The sequence below is a fragment of the Ceratotherium simum genome, chromosome 5 (assembly GCF_057802395.1).
Source record: "Ceratotherium simum simum isolate JZ-2026a chromosome 5, ASM5780239v1, whole genome shotgun sequence".
Taxonomy (NCBI): domain Eukaryota; kingdom Metazoa; phylum Chordata; class Mammalia; order Perissodactyla; family Rhinocerotidae; genus Ceratotherium; species Ceratotherium simum.
This window is the reverse complement of record NC_141904.1, coordinates 30,255,934-30,273,634: the sequence shown is the minus strand read 5'-3', so window position 1 is coordinate 30,273,634 and position 17,701 is coordinate 30,255,934. Positions and strand designations below refer to the sequence as shown.

The 17,701-nt window shown below is 38.5% G+C and overlaps 1 protein-coding gene across 8 annotated transcripts in view; it reads right to left on the bottom strand.

Moving 5' to 3' along the window:
- The window catches only part of RARB (retinoic acid receptor beta), a 704,914-nt gene that overhangs the window by 483,965 nt on the left and 203,248 nt on the right, over positions 1–17,701 (bottom strand). Inside the window, exon 1 of one of the 8 annotated variants that reach the window (XM_087430629.1) lies at positions 9,064–9,162. The exons of the other annotated variants lie outside the window; for them this stretch is intronic. The gene's annotated coding sequence lies outside the window, so the exon portion shown is untranslated. Of the gene's footprint in view, positions 1–9,063; positions 9,163–17,701 lie in introns of those variants that run through there. 8 annotated transcript variants of the gene reach the window in all.

The window sequence follows — 17,701 nt, the reverse complement described above, 5'->3', positions numbered from 1 at the left end:
AAAGATCATGGGGAAATGTTCATTCTAAAAAGTAGAAAATGGCTATTAAATAATGTATATAGTAGGATTCTATTTCTTGTAAAAATGCATATGTATAAATATTTAAACACAGAAAGTGACTGGGAGGACACCTGCCAAAATATTAACACTGGTTACCTCTTGGTGAAGGAATTACAGTAGTCCTCCCTTATCTATGGTTTCGCTTTCTGCGGTTTCAGTTACCTGCGGTCAATTGCGGTGTGGAAGCAAATTATCCTCCTTCTGACATATTGTCAGAAGGTCAATAGTAGCCTAACTTTATGTCACAATGCCAGCGTCATTCACGTCACTTCATCTCACCACGTGAGCATTGTATCATCTCACATCATCACAAGAAGAAGGGTGAGTATAGAACATCAGGATATTTTGAGAGAAAGAGAGACCACAATTCACATAACTTTTACACAGTATATTGTTATAGTTGTTCTATTTTATTATTAGTTATTGTTATTAATCTCTTCCTGTGCCTAATTTATAAATTAAACTTTATCATAGGTATGTACATATAGGACAAACCATAGCACATATGTACAAGGTTTGGTACTATCAGGTATCCATTGGGGGTCTTGGAACACATGCCGCATGAATAAGGGGGGACTACTGTATAGGTAAAGTTTTTGGATCTTTTGATAATTTGCAAGTTTTCTGCATTGACCACATATTATATTATCAGAAGAATTATTTAGGAGCAATAAATTATAGTTATAAATATAACTTTTAAGTGTCTAGATTATGACTACTCATATATTCAGACCTTTATGGAATCTATCATTTCAATGATTCAGGAAGCATATCATTTTAACTGAATATAAGTAAATAGTTTTGATCTATTGCATAATCAATTGCTGATTTTTTATTTGTATTGAAGAAAATTAAAATTAGCGATAATGAGCAATAAAAAAATAAGAAAATAAGATCATTTACTCCTTCATGCTCCTCTCATTCTCTTAGGACACTAGGTCTTTAATTCTCCAGGGTTTTTTTTTTACAAATTGTGATAATTGTACTTATTTGCCTTTTTTGCGTGTGTGTGTGAGGAAGATCAGCCCTGAGCTAACATCTGTTGCCAATCCTCCTCTTTTTGCTGAGGAAGATTGGCTCTAGGCTAACATCTGTGCCCATCTTCCTCTACTTTTTATATGGGACGCTGCCACAGCATGGCTTGATAAGTAGTGCGTAGGTCCATGCCTGGGATCCAAACCCGCAAACCCCAGGCCGCTGAAGAAGCAGACCGCGTGAACTTAACCACTATGTCTGGGGCTGGCCCTACTTATTTGCTTTTTACTTGGTTTTGATGTGTCCACTCACTCAATTGTAAGCCCTATGAGGGTAGGGGTTGTATCTTTTTGCTTCATTTAGCACAGATCTCATTAAATAGTGCAATGAGACTGAATAAAAGAACAAAACTACTTAAGCTTTATAACATCTTAAAATCAAAAGTCATCAGACCGGGCAGTTGGTTCCTATAACCTATAATGACCCAAGGTTGGCAAAATGTTCCCTGAACTTAACCACTTAGAGCTTACACAACCTAACCACACAACAGCAAAGTGTACTATATCAACATCCAGTATATTTATAAAAAACAAGACCATCAATCTTGATGATTTAGGGAAAATCTTCTTTACCTGTACTGCCCATTATTTAATTTTATGCCTTTTAAAAATTACATCTGATAAATGAGCCATAATCAAAACTTTGAACTCCAAATATAATTAACCAAATAGCACCCAAGTGCCACTTAGGTGAAAGTTAATGGGTGGAAAGTTCATGCTGTAAAGAACAGTTTTTACAACCTGAGCAAACTGGAAGTGCATGATTAAACATTGGTTTGGACAGTGTGAAGAAAGAAATAGTTTAATTTAGAAAAAAAAATATAATGCTAATTGTTCAGAAGTGTGCCTTTATATAAAGACAGGCTTCCAAAGCAAGTTAATAGTGTAAGCAATATGTTTTTTGAACAACTCTATAGAAATCTTATCTAAGCAATAATTCAATTTCTCTAAGAGCTTTTCTAAAGGAATTTATTGGTCAAGCTCTGAATATGTTGTCCACAGTAAAAATATTTTTTCTTTTAAAAGAATTGATGGTTTAGCTTCCTCCAAAATTTGGACTTGTCTTCATCCAGCAAGTCTGAATGAACAAAAGTTCATCATCTCCTTAAAATATAAAAGCAAGCACAAATATAATTCAAAGGCCAAGAAACTAAAACAAAAGAAGTCCTTCTCATTTTTCCTTTGAAGCTGCTCTCATCCCATAGGGTCCACGAATGAGTAAGCCTTTCCTATGCCAAGTCTTCAAAGTAAAAACTGAAGTGGAAATTTACTCAGTTATCTGGCAAATTCCATCAGTGAGGCAAGCCAAACTAGATTAATGGAGGCTTTACTTTAGTACCTATTTTTGGTTATGATTTTTCAAGAGATTAGGGATTTAAAATTCAGTCTCTAGGTCAAGTATCTTTGTTTTAAATTTTAAGTAGGGAAAAATAACTAGGATATCAAAACCCGATTCCTCTTCTCAAATATAATTTGAAAAATTATGGAGATAACCACAAATCTCTTAACAATTGAACATCTTTTAAGTCATAATTGATACACAAGAGTCCTAAAGTGTCTATTCCCTGCTGGTTTATAACGCCAATAGGACTCTGTTTGCATGTTGAATGCAATAGGCATGGAAATTTCCAGCAGAAACACTTATAATGCTTATATGTAGCAGTGGGACCATTCAGACTCAGCCCATAAGCCTCAAGGTTAGAAGCTAACATTTCAATGATCTGCCTGATCATCAATGGTGAATCACTATGGAAACTACAGAGATGTCCTGGTACATGGACTAAATATTGGAGAGTGCCACTATGAAATACAACTTGGTGAAGATCTAACAATGAAGGCTCATCTACTAATGGTCTGGTTTACTTTAAGGCTTAGTAATTAGTGCTACATTCAATCAATTTACATGGACATTAGTCAGTTATTGGTCATCAAGGAGATTTTTCCCTAATGATTCTGAGGAGGGGCAAAGGAAGGATTGCACTGAGATAGTATGTTATTTAGTATTTAAGGACAAATAACATTGTATTTTGTCGAATAATTAAAAGAGTTCTACCCTCCCAAAATGCTGATGGTAAAACTCTCAGCCAAAATAAGGGTTTAATTTATTTTCCCTGAGGTACATACAAGTATTAAACAAATTAACAGGCATTAGATATATACTGAAGATTTCATTACAATGGAACCTGTTACTAAGAGCATCTATTGCTCTGAGACGAGTCCCAACTTTTAAACAGGTGGCAAGAATCTAGTGGGTTCAACATTCTTCTCCCTTTATTCCTGCTTTCTATATTCTGAAAAGTTTTCTAACAATGTCCAAATCCTATTTATGCACATATTAAGGTCATTTATTTTAGACATTTAATGTTGCAAACTGGTGAGCTACAGGCCAAATTGTGCACACAAATATATTTTTGACGCAGTACTCTTTAAGATTGAACTTCAGTGCTCTTCAGTGGGTGTACCTCTTGCTTTTCAGAGGCTCCCCTCTTCCCTGCCGCTATATACCCAGCTATTTGAAGCTCTCTCACAATGACATTATCTATCTTGCCTCCCCTGGTTTGTTTTCCTAACTTAGTAGAGTGCCTAGCATGTGTCAATCCTCTGCCAGCAGCCTCTTAGCAGCAGGAAATTGATCTCTTGGCCCCTTTGAAACCTCTCCCTGTACGTTGGGCTCTGAATCAAGAAGAATGCCAAGAGTTGGGTATGTTTCCCAGGAGGATGATAGTGAGTTCTTTACTGTCTCCAGGGACTGGTAAGATTAAACTCTTTTCACACAGCATTTAATGATAATCATGGAATATTTGATGTGGCCAGTGTGGCCCATGCTATCAGGGCACTGCCCACATCCTCTCAGATCCCTTTCCCATCTTTGCACACCCCAGCTCCCCATTTGCTTTCACTCCCAACAGCCAGTACTTGTGACTCTTTGTGGGCTGATCATCAGATACAGGAGGTATAAATATGCTGCTCATTGCCCTTAGTTTGCAATGACTCTGGGGTATGTCCTACACTAATTCCAGAGCTCCCCAGCAGGATAAGACCTAAGTTACTCTCCAGAGAACTTTTCTTGTCACTCCTCTTTGTTAACCTCCTTCTCTTTCCCGTCCCACCCTTCTCCAACTCTTCCTAATTACTTTCCCCCAAACCTCATCATAAGCTCTGCTTCTGGGAAATCTACTTAAGACAGCTTGTTTCCCTAAGTGGGAAGGAATAAAGATAATTGGTGACCAACTCTTCTAGAGACCCTGTAGTGTTCCCATAAAACAAAGTGACTCAAGTTGGGACTTATGTGAGTTATAATATATGTACCATCTCTGTATATACAATGCACTTTCAATTCTTAAGGGCCTTCAGTACATAAATCAGTTACACAAGGATGCTTGAGGTTGACAGCAGAATCATTCATCAAACGCATGCATGGTACTTGGCAACAGGTACTCTGTGACGCTGCCAAATTTGCAATAATATGCAAAAACTCCTGTTGCTATCAAGGAACTATGGGACACCTTAAAAGTTCAGGTTCTTTTTTTTAATTTACCAAATGACAGGATTAGTTTATAAACTGAAATCCCAAACCTCAACACGGCTGTAAATTTTAAATTTGGAATAATATTTCTGAAACTTTGGCTTTTAATTTGTTACTCTTGAGAATCGCTTTCTGGCAAAAGCAGAATGAATAAATGCTAATGATGTAGAGGACCCGGGTTCAGAGACGGTGTTACAATTTTCTAATACATGAAGTATTTAAAGACTGATGAGACAGTACATTATATCTGCATGGTAATTTAGTTCAGAAGTTCAAAATTATTTTATTTTCAGTATTAATTGCTTTTGTCTCTCAATAAATGACTCTGTAGGAAGTGGAATTCAATTTCATTCATTTTCAATAATCGAGATTGCTTTGAACTAGCTCAATAACTCTCAGCTCCTCTTGGCCTCCGATGTATTGCTGGTGGTAGCACATAAATAATCTCGGTTTTCTTTTCAGATTCCTAAGCAGAGCTGCCCTTTAGCAAAAGAGCTAAGCAGACACAGTTTGCTCTCCAAGCTCCCTGCCCTTTTACCATGGCCTCGTCAGCATCCACAGTTCCCCTGCTTCTCTGGTTTCTCCTGCTGTTGTCACCTTTGCCCCCTCCCTGCCCTCCACAAGGGGCAACTGATAGCACAAAGTTATTCACACACCTAAGATTTCCAGCCTCTGTGCCTTCGCTTATGCTGTGCCTTCTGCCTGAAGTAGCCGTCTGCCTGCATATCCAAATATCCAAATATACCAAGAAATAAGCTCAGGGTTCACATCAAAGACCACCATCTCCACAGAGTCTCTGCAGATCTCTCCATGTAGAAGAGAGCATGAGGCTCCCCACTGGACTCCTCTGTACCTCTCCCAGGCCTCTTCATCTCCTTACACTGCTTTGGAGTTATTTACATGCCTCTCTCCTCTACTAGACAATTAGCTTCTCAAGGTTACAAATGACAAGCCATTCATCTACATATTTCATGTAGTGCTTAGCTATGTTCCTTGTCAAAAAAAAAAAAAAAAGTCTGAATGAATGAATAAACCAATGGATGAATGAATGAATGAGCATTTGGGTTAAGAGAGGCTTGTCAATGTTTTAGCCACATGAAACCACTTTAGTTCCTCCAACATAAGTTTCACTAACTCACCTCAGAGCCTTTGTCTATCCATAGATTCTAGCCCTGATTGGTACCAGCACTATGTCCACGTGGACCCACCCAGCCTCCACTAGAGAACTCAGGGGCAAGGACAACGGTGTGTGCCAGGCCCAGAGCTGGAGCTCAAGCCATGAGCTCAAGGTCAAGCCTATGGAGTGAACAGGATCATGGTTCCCTGTGATTTCATCAGTTTTCCTTTCTCAAATTCACATTTCCAAAGATGATTACAGGCAGGGCGCTTCATGGACCACTGCATTAGAGGTCACATTTTAAGGTCAGTGAGGGAGAGAGATAGTAGCTTTATCCACAAGCCCTGACCATGCTCAGTGCCCTTTTAGATTTAGATACCCTATAGAAGTTCTGAAAGTTTTTACCTAATGTCCAAAGCAAGATGACTTCCAAACCCACTAACTTATCAGCACTCCATCAACCTTTATGGAATATGTGGGCTATGTTTATTGGCACAGGATTTCTTTTTGTCTGTTTGCAAGTCTTTCATTTTTCAGAGTGTTGTAATTGTTTCCCTCCATAGCTCACAGATTCCTAGGGTAAAGGATAAAGGACATGTAACTTTTCTTTTCTTTTTTTTTTTTTTTTTTGGTAAGGAAGTTTTGCCCTGAGCTAACATCTGTGCCAATCTTCCTCTATTTTGTATGTGGGACACCGCCACAGCATGGCTTAATGAGCAATGTGTAGGTCTGCGCTCGGGACCCAAACCCGCTAACCCCGGGCCGCTGAAGCGGAGCATGCGAACTTAACCACTATGCACCAGGCCAGCCCCCTGACTTTTCTTAACTGGGTTCCCAGCTGGAATGTTGGCACAATGCACTGCATTTGGGTCTTAGGGACTGCTGCCAAGGATTTGATTTGATTGAATTCAATTCAATTCAGATAGCATTTATTGTGGACCTGCTAAGCAAAGGAAGTTGCATTTGGATTAAAGGATGAGGTACATATAAATAAAACCCCATTCTTACCCCCAGAAAGCTTACAATCTTGTGAAGAGAAAGACAGGTAAGTTACTATGTTTGAAAGAAGGCAGAGGGGGGAAGTTGTAGCAGCTTTTCTTAAGAACAAGATACTCTATGTGATAGTGTGAAGGGATTGAGTTTAATTTCATAACTTATTATACATTCAAAGAGCTGGAAAGAATTTTGATAGATGTCTGGTCTCTTTCCCTATAATCAATGGAATGTCCAGGAGTCAGGCTCAAAAGTGTGTTATCTGAGCTTGTCCTTAAGTTCTTAAGTGTGTGTGTGTGTGTGTGTGTGCACGCGTGTCTGGGGGGACTTCCATTATGTTTACCCAGTAGGTTTATCACCATCAAACCTTGTCATAAGCCACACTCCCATGTGGCACAGGGGGTTTGCTGTTTACTGGGTTATAAGTGCCTTCATTTGCTTAAAAACTATAGCATCTCCCTCAGCCTACTCCCGTCCTTTTTGCCCTTCCTCATTAGGGATAATTCCCAATTTTAACTACTTTTGATGTTCTGCTCTGAACTCACAGCCCAATTAAGCAAGAATGCCCCCAAACTGTAAACAGTAAACAAGCTAATATAAGTTGAGTTCAGGCAACCTAGAGGCAGGAAAATCTCATTGCTTCTGCCCAGTCTTCTCCCTCAGCATCTCCAAGTTCTGCAATCCTTTTTCTTTAAAAAAAAAAATGACTGTTTCACATCTTACTTGTGACCCCACTCTTACCGCTCCTGGCTTATTTTCTTTTGTCATACCCAAGAAGCCATTGATTCATATTTTTTTCTAGATGGACAGCATGAAACTACCTCTGATGTGAGGGAAAGATGCTTTAGGGATAAGGAAAGAGAAAAGATCGTTGTTACTTTGCAGTCATCTTCACTATTTTTCCCTGAAGGAACTTCCTGCTAACCTTCAGGAAAATACTTGCAATTATAATCTAACCACCCTCTCCCTATTGTTGCACTGGTGTCCATTCCTAAAGATGGACAACCATATTTTAATGTCCTACCCTATTTTAGATCTGTAAGGCTCTTCTGTAGGGTTGCCACACATCAGGGAAGGACATTGAGTTAGCTTTGAATTCCAGATAAATAACAAATAACTGAATATGAGTATGTCCCAAATATTGCATGGGATATACTTATGGTAAAAACAGTATTTATCTGAAATTCAAATTTACCTTGGTGTTCAAGATTTTTATTTGCTAAATCTGGCAACTATACTTCTCTAATCTCAAAATTGAGTTTCAATACGCCTATCACAGAATTTGGGAGGCAGTTTAGTGTGATGGTCCAGTGAAGGTTCTCGAATCTTCATAAACCTGGAATCAGACATAAAATACTTTGTAGTCTGTGTTTGTCACATATTGCGATAGTAATCATGGCCTTTTACAAATATTCTGGTGCTCCTCTCGTCAGAATAAGGTACAATTCCACTTCTTCTGTCCAGTTAAGGCTAGGTGTGGCCAAATAGCTTTGGCCAATGAAATGCACGTAGAAGCTCCTTCCCTTTTTCCTCCGTTAGTGAACATTGAGGCATATACTGAGGTGAAGCCACCATTAGGTGGGGTCCCTGAGTATCTACAATAAGCAGGATATTTTATAATGGGCATGTAGCATGAGTGACAAACTCATTTTGGGGACTAAATTAGCAAGATTTGTAGGATAACCAAGCTTTTGTTGGAAAGGACACTGAATTTGAAATCACAAGACCTACAGTGAAATCTTAATAACTTTCTACTCGTTGGCTTTGTAATGTCTGGCAAATTGCTCCAAAGGTCCAAGCATCAATATAAAAGTGGTGTTGATGATTCTTTCGCAACCTAAGATTCACTACAGTGAGCATTTACTGTATGCCAAATCTGATACTATGGTGAAGAATACAAAAATCAGTAAGACACAATCACCTCATCAACAATAAAAGCTAAACAAAAACATATTAGAGCCATAACACTTTTATTGGACTTACTACATGCCAGACACTGTTCTAAGCACTTTACAAAAATTAACTCATTAGGGGCACATATGTATGGCGACAGAGGGAAACTAGACTTTTGGTGGTGAACACGAAGCAGTCTACACAGAAGCTGAAATATAATGATGTACACCTAAAATTTACATAATGTTATAAACCAATGTGACCTCAATAAAATAAATAAAATAAAATATAGGAATGCCAAAAATAAAATAAAATACAAGTCCCATGTTTAAAAAATATATTAATTCATCTAATTCTCACAACAATCTGTTGGGGTAGGCGCTGTAACTATCCCCATTTTATCCATGAGGAGACAGGCACAAGGAAATTAAGTGGCTTACCTCCATTAGTTGACATTATCCATTATAAAGGTCTGGTTTAGGATCAGAGCTCCTAAAAGGGATAGCTGATGATAAGATAGGGAGCATCAGTCACAATGTAAATCAACACATCACTTCCTTCATTGATGAAGTTTTAAATTTGGGAGGGGAGGGGTCAATACAGTTTAACAGGGGGTTCGTGATTTACTGAAGCTCCTTACTTTCATTGAAGACCCTCTCTCTTTTAATCCTGATGTTCTTTTTTAAGTTAAATCCACGTTTCCAATATTCTCTTGGACATTTTTCTATAGTTTGATAACTCAAACTCACTATGTTCACGAACTGCTCGTTTCCTGTCTATTTTCTGCTAATAACTTCTCCGATTCCGTGACTGGAATCATCATTAATCTAGTTGTCCCAAATTTGAACCACTGCCCTTTGAGTTCTTCTGTTCCCCTGTACCAATTGTCCTAGAGTGTGTTTTTCTATCCCTTTCCTTATCTTTGTCCCATGTTTCCACACTCACTGTCAATATGCTGCTTTAGATTTTTCCTTTCTCTTTATTTCTACTCCTGCTATCACAGCATCCCACTTTCTTGCCCTACCTCTGTTCCCATCCTGTTCGAAAATATTTTACCTAGAGCTGCGTGGTTTCTCTTCCTAAAGGGTAGTTCTACCCTGGTATCCTACTCCAAAGTTTGTAGTGGCCCTCCATGCTCTACTGAACTCCATACAAATTCTTCAACCTGGCAGTCAAGGCTGTTGGTGGTTGGTGGAGACTCTTAATTCTCTTAATAACTCTTAATTCTCTGCATCACATGTCCATAGAGAGAATTTCACTTCCAGGCCCTCTTTCAAGAGAGAGCAGCATTAGAGAGAACAGTCATTTTTGCCAAGCCTGGTAAGACTGGAATAAATATCGCTGTGTATGTGTGATGAAGTTGAGCTTTGGCTGACCTCTTTGGAAGTAGTCTGTTATGAGATGTCTGTCCCTAGTCTCCCCTTCTCCACTGACTCCACCTTTGGGTCTAGAGGCTTGTGGTTGTCTACATACTCTGTTGGGACCAAGTGGACAAAATTTCCTTACTAAACTTCTGTTCCAAACTACATCCCCCATGCTAGCTTTATTGGCAAGTCTGCTGATAATTTAATCTGTCTGATTCCCATTTCTTTAAGCCAAAATGTTTAGAATCCAAAGGCGAAAGAATATGGATGATGCCTCAGAGACCTTAATAAAAGCCTTCTGCAATTTGGTATCAATTTATCTCATGAGTCTCTCAACCAACTTTTTCAAAACATCAACCTGAAGGTTCTTGCCCAAGTTCACTATTGGTTGACCTCCAAGTTCATCAAGCCCTCCCATGCCCTTATGTCATTGTACATTCTGTCTCTTCAGAGAATTCATTTCTCACCATTATTTTGCCTGGAAATTCCTGTTTCAGAGCCCACTTAAAATGTTACCTCCTTCAAGCATAAAAGTAGTTTCTCATCTGCACAAGTTCTTAGCTCACTAACGTTTTCTTCTACTTTCTCCACCCCCCAACCCCGTACTTCAGTTAGTTCATCTTGCATTATTTTATTTATACTCTTGTCTCATTGTCTTTTTGAACTGTAACTTTCTTTAAGTATCTGTTGTCTGATAGCTCACAATTCCTAACAAATGAATAATAGTATCCTTAAAATATTGATTGAATTGAATGTATGGTCTTACTTTTAAACAGTAAGTGACAGAACAAGGCTCTATTAACAATAAAACTTTATCCTTTACTAATTCAAAGATTTACAACTTGATTTTTGCAAGTACCCTTCTCCTCCTTTCATGCTTCTCCTATTTCTATGCACTTAAGATTTAAAGAGGCTAGATTCTACTTTGGTTTTTAGGCATGAAGCATCTTTAGACAGTTCTTTGGAAGTATTTGCAAGCTTCCTTTTTTCTTTCCTTATAACTCTTAGGGCCAAGACCTGTCTAATTGCTGCAAAGACTCCATTTCTCCCACGTTTACAAATAGAATGTTCACAAGGACAATTACACCTTTCTATTCCTCCTCCGTACGTGTACTTTATCTGTGTTTCTTAATATACCTGACAAGTAGTTTAAACTCTGCTCTATCTCAACACTTGCTTTTCCTCTGTGATGATTAAACATTTTCACTTAAAATTCTGCTCCCTCCTTTTCTGTGGCCCCACATAGAAAGCCCTATTCTACTTTTGTTAAACATGGCTTATACAAGATACACATTTATCGCTACCTCCTCCCAAAGGCATAAATCCACAAGACTGGGAGAGGAGACAACAGCAGATGAAAGACATCAACAGAATTTTAGTAGCTGGAAAGCATATGGAAAACCTAGCAGACCAGAGAGAATTAAAATGTTAAATTGTAGGTTGAGTCAAAGAGGAGTGGAGGGCAACAAGACCAAGCCAATTTATACGACAGAAGGAAATGTAATAGTAGTACATGGCGTCTTCATCTGTGAGCAATATTTGCACAATTATACATGTAACAGTGAATATTGATTAAATTAAAATTGTGATATAACTATATTGGAGAATGGGGTTTGGGAATTGAGTGGATGAACATAATTTGAAAGAGTTAAATCTTTATCTTCTATAATTGAATGCCAGTAAATAATTTCTAGAATTAAATAATCAAAAAAAAATGTATGTACAAGTAAATCAGAAATATTAGAGTAGAATAAAAAAACTTGCTGAAAGTTGAAAATTATTGTCTCCAGGGAGCAGGAATCACTGTTGGAAAATGGTGGAGCATGGAGTTGCTGTTTGGTTATATGTCTTGTAGAACTACTTGACTTCTTGAACTGAATACATGTAATACTTTTCCTCTACAATGAAACCACTTCACTCAAGTGTAACAGGACATAATTTGAATATTTCTGACATCAAGAGCCTTTTGAGAAGTAAAGCTTTATTTAAAAAGTGAATCTTCAGGTGAATCCTTGTGTAAAATACTGACCATTTTATGATGACTTTGGCTGTAAGATAATGAAATGTGTCTCATGTGCTCCAAGAAGGCTAACCTTGTGAAAGTGAACAAGCCATCTGCTAGATCCCCTTCCACACCCACAGTCAGAGTGGGTAGAGCAGAGCTTCCTAGGCTTGATTCTTCACTGCCACCCCAACATACCATCTGAGTGTTGTTACATGAAACTCTGAGTCTAGAAACTTGCCACACTTACATATGCTTGGCATATGCTTTTGCATCTCTCTGAAATGCCCTTCCTCACTTGCCTAGAAAACTCTTAATTAGCTTTAAAACTCCAGGGTAAATGTTTCTTTTTCTATGAAACTTTCCCTCCCCAAATAGTTAATGGCATCCTCTTTCTGTTTGCTTGACCATATTACTCACCACACTACTCACAACCAATTACCTCTCTACATGTCTTTCCCTTTACTCAACTTGAAGGTCTTTGAAAAAGGGAACTATATCTTACTGTTTTTATTCACAGTGCCAAAATTATTTACCAAATAAATAAATAGATTCAGAAAATTAGGCAGCTTGTATCAAATACCTGAAATGTTCATTAATTTTACAAAGAATCACCCGTAGCCCACCATCCGCTTATATCTAAAAGTCCAACCAATGTGAAGATGCTGAACTCAAATAACATGCTTTAATTCTTAACACTACATCAGAGGTGTGCTGCACAAATACGTCTACAGAGCTAAGATGTTCAAAGTATGTACTCTTGCCTTTGTGAATCTCACAGCCTGTCCCAGAAAGTGTCCTACCTTTTTCATGACAAGCATCTCAACTGCAAAAAGAAAAGTCAGAGTGGTGGAAACAAGCAACGAAAAATTGCTAGTCCTAATCGTACATATTCCAAAGTCAAGGCTGAAATTCTTGAAACTCTAAGTCAATGTTTGGTGGACCTTTGACAAGTCTCAGTCAAATAACATGAGTGCTAGAGTCTGTAATGAAAGACAACAAATTTGTCTAAAACTGGCAGAGGGACGTGTCGCTTGATGAGCCTCAGCCTGCCCTTCAAAACCTATTTCCTTTCTCTCAGTTCCTGGATCTCAGTTCTTCCAAAGATATCCCAAAGAGTCCCACTGCTTTGTTTGAGCTGGCCTGATCCACAAGACTTCTCCAAATCAGCTGAAAACTATGCCTGATTGTATTTCCGTACCAGGGACAATTATATCATTACTGAACTCAAAAGAGAAGAAGAGGCCTTAATTTCTTTCTCTAAAGATATATCTTTTTATCCATGAAACTATGAAAGCATAGCTGGATGAAGCACAACAATCAGATAAAGAGTAAAGAAATCTGAAAGTAAGTGTCTTTGGCCAGAGAATCTACTAGTTTTCTGTCTCCATAAAGATTAATCAACACATACAGAATGTCTCAGAAATGTCGACACAGTTATAAACATTTTTTAACAACTTGAGTGACTATGTATAAGCAAAATTTGAACAATGAAATAAGCCCTTTGCCATAATAATACATTCCTTCAAAATATCAACATTCTGCTTTTACTGACATATGTTAACATGGGAAAGTTGGATGCATTTCATTGGCATATTATATATTGGGGGATGGAGCTGCTTTGTACAAAGTATTCTGCAAGGTACAGATATTCAGATCAACTATGTAGGAAATCCAGACTGGTAATTTAGGTGGCCCAAATCACCACGTTAACTATTTTTCAACTCAGTGTTTTTCACTGTGTACACAATATTTATACAAAGTGAAGAGACAAAAATGAGCAATGATCCTGCTAATCTATGCAAGCAGAACAACTTGCATAATTCAGTCCAGAAATGCTGGTAGGCAGCATGGTGCAGTGGGAAGAGCAGGTGTTGGAACCCAAAAGGCCTAGGTTCAAATTCTTTGAGCCTTTCGGTTTCCTTATCTGCAGAAACAGGGAAAACACAACAAGAGCCACCATACTGAGCGATTGGAAGAAAGCATCTAGCATAGGCTTAATAAATCGTGGTGATTATTCCAAAATATGCCACAGCTCTTCACATATTTTACCCATGTACATACAGCCTCAAGTTCCTATGGAACACCATGTTCCTTGTGGTTTGCTATGGTATCCTGTAAGGTAGGTGCGGAGTCTGAGGGAATCTTTTAAAAACTCCTTTTTTTCCTTCCATCAGGCTCTTTTACATAAACATTTTTTTTTAAATGAATCCCCCCAAGTCTTTCCTTATGGATTGTGCCCCTGACCTAATTACATAAGTACCTGATGGGCTGGAATGCTTCCAAAAGGGCCTCTTAGGAAAAACAATCTGAAGGGTTTTCTTCCCCTTCTTTTGTAATTACATAATTACTCAGCTGACTAATATGAGTCACCGTGTGCCATTCTAATCTCCCAGGCACAAAATAGTTTTATTATTTTCCTTGGAACTACCTAATTACCCAATGGATAGCAATAATTCCTAGGCTCTTTTCAGTAAGTTATCTGTAAAGCTCAAGGCTGAAATTCCTCCAGAAGTCTTTGAAAATGGAGGAGAACTTAGAATAATATTATCATTCGCCACACAAGACACTGGAGTTCTTGGAGACAAAAGTGATCCAATGATACACCACACATAAATTTGGAGAAAAATTGTAAGACTCTGGGCATGGGATAAGTTAATGAAGCAGATTGTCCCTGCTAGGTCCTAGGAAATAAGTGTTGCTGAGCCAGAACAGCAGTAGTTGTGTGCGCATCTCATCAGTTAAAAAAGAAATGAGCAAGCATTCCTGATATACGTGTATTTATTTATAAAGTATATGCATCTGCTATGGTTGGCCCATATATTAACTATTAGCAAAGCTTAAAGTAATATTTTGATAAAACCTAAATGCTAGGGGCCGGCCCCACGGCTTAGCAGTTAAGAGCATGCGCTCCGCTACTGGCGGCCTGGGTTCGGATCCCGGGCGCGCACCAACGCACCGCTTCTCCGGTCATGCTGAGGCCGCGTCCCACATTCAGCAACTAGAAGGATGTGCAACTATGACATACAACTATCTACTGGGGCTTTGGGAAGAAAAAGGGGAAAAGGAGAAAAGGAGGAGGATTGGCAATAGATGTTAGCGCAGGGCCGGTCTTCCTCAGCAAAAAGAGGAGGATTGGCATGGATGTTAGCTCAGGGCTGATCTTCCTCACCAAAAAAAAAAAAACACCTAAATGCTAATAGAAATTATAATATTTTTCCATATCCTAATGGAAGCCAAGCATGCTGTTTTGGAGAATGCTGCCTTCCAGAATACTAAAGTCTCCAACCAGTTGTAGAATTGGTTCATGATTGACCTATAGTTGCTCAGTCTCTATTCACTTACAGAATAGATTAGGAGACTGCTCATATTGATTCTTTTCTCCCTTTTAAAAAGGAATATGCAAGAAAGTCACACAACCCGGGGGCACTTCAGTCTTCCCCAGGATATTTTCTAGGGGACGCTCAGAAATCAGTAGGTGCAACAGTCTTCTGTTGCCTTCCCTGCCTTTCCTGACCTTCTTCTTCCCCTGATTTCCCATCAGGCCCAGGAATGGTGGGCTTCTGGAAAGATCTTTCTGGTCTAGAGTCTCAAGTGTTGGGCAGGCTACATGATTTACAAAGCCAACACGTTGGCCTATGCCCTGAGTATGATAGATTTCTAATAAAAAGAAACACATATTTATCCAAGCTATTGAACAGCTAGGTCAAATCGATATCAAATCTGATCAAGCCATTTTCCAGTGTATAATAAAATACAAAGTCATGTTCATAATTCAACCATACTTAAAATTTGTCTTCTATAGTTCACATTCATTAAAACTGTTTAAGAAAAAGGAATATATTAAATTTTACTTTAGAACTAATAATAATGTTGAACCTAAAGAACTTCTGAAGCTTCACTAGTACAGCTAAACCTTGTAATATGCTTGTAATTTACTGAAGTAATTATTGATTCAAGTCCCTGACAATGAATTTTATATTCCCGAGATTCACAGCTCACATTTTTTAAAAGTTTCATAGGTGTTAGAAGAAATAAATCTGAAAAACTCTTCAGTCAAATTTGATTCTTCTGGTACATAAACCAAATCACACACCGTAGTAGAAGTAGCACCACTGAAGTTGTTTTGACAGCTGAACACAAACAGAGGCCCCAAACAATGAACACACAGAAACAGTACACTCCCCTGGAGGGAGGCAGCTCTGGCTCTGAATGTCTGGAAGGGAGCCAACAGGCTGTCCATTAACTTAAACCTCTCAGATAACAACAGTTACCTCGCTCTCTCCTGGAAGGACCTCCTGATCAACACTCTCCTGCCCCATCTTGGACCCCCAACTTTCTCAACTCTGTTAAATTAGGGTGGAGAAGAAAAAGAGAGGGAAGCCAGGAAGCTTACTGACATGTCTATAAATGCACAACATCCCACTCTTTCTTCCCAACTTGGAAGTTAAAGACTCTTCTTTCTCCATCCAACAGGTAGGAAAGTTGCTTTTTCAATGAGGCACTATATCTGTGCTCATCCCAGCCTTTAGATCAGTGATTTCCTAGAAACAGACCTGCCATCCTTCTTCCTCTCTTCTTAGGCCACTTGGTACCACCAACTAGACTTAACACATTTTTGAACTCTGTCTTTCAGAAGTCATTGGTTATAGTCCATTCCTCTAACTAGAACAAAAATGCTCAGAGGATTTTGATTATAATGCTGATAACCCCCTTCAAGCCATAACTGTCAGATGCCAACAGGACATTCACTGAGAATAATGGGGATGAATAAAGAGAGCTAGGACTGCTGTCTGGGGGAAGGAATGGTTCAAAGATTCCAGGACTGGCCAGATACTTGGTTCACTACTGCTTCCTAAGATCCCACTGTTACTAGAAAGAAGTTTTACATAGTTGTAGAATATTTCCATAACATTAGAAAGGCACTTACTTCAATTTACTATTCATTCAGTCTACAAAAAGTTGAGCACCTACTATTTTCCAGACACTATTTATAGGGAACTAGACAGACAATTCATTCACTCATATTTTGAGTATTATTCATTATAAGCCAGGCATGTGCTGGCCACACACCATGAGTCCCAGCACATGGAACCCTGACATACCAATTCTAGGCTCTGATTACTATAGCAGGGCCTGATAAGAGAGAACTCAAGGATTATTTGGAGCCCTAGAATCTAAAAATAGCTTACCTGCCTGCCTTCCTCCCTCTTTCCATCTCATCCATCTTTCTAATAAGTGTTAATGAACGGTCTACATATGTTTGGTAGAGTGCTGGGCACTGAGGATACAGCAGTGAGCAGACCCAGCTATGGTTCCTGCCTGACACTTACAAAACTTGACACAAGTCCAATTTCTCAAGTTTTGCTCAATTGGGGAATAAGATATTAATGTGAGAATCACACACAAACATCTAAAATTGCAACAGTTGTTCGTCCTTGGTATATCTTTTCTCCCCCCAGCTTTATTGAGGTATGAATTACAAATAAAAATTGCATAAATTTAGGTTTTATAATGTGATTTTTTAAGGTGTATAATGTGATGATTTAATATTGTGAAATGATTACCATAATCAAGTTACTCTATCACTTCACATACTTAGCATTTTTTGTGTGTGTGGTGAAAACATTTAAGATCTACTCTCTCGGAAAATTCAAGTATACGATACAGTATTATTAACTGTAGTCACCATGCTATATATTAGATCCCCAG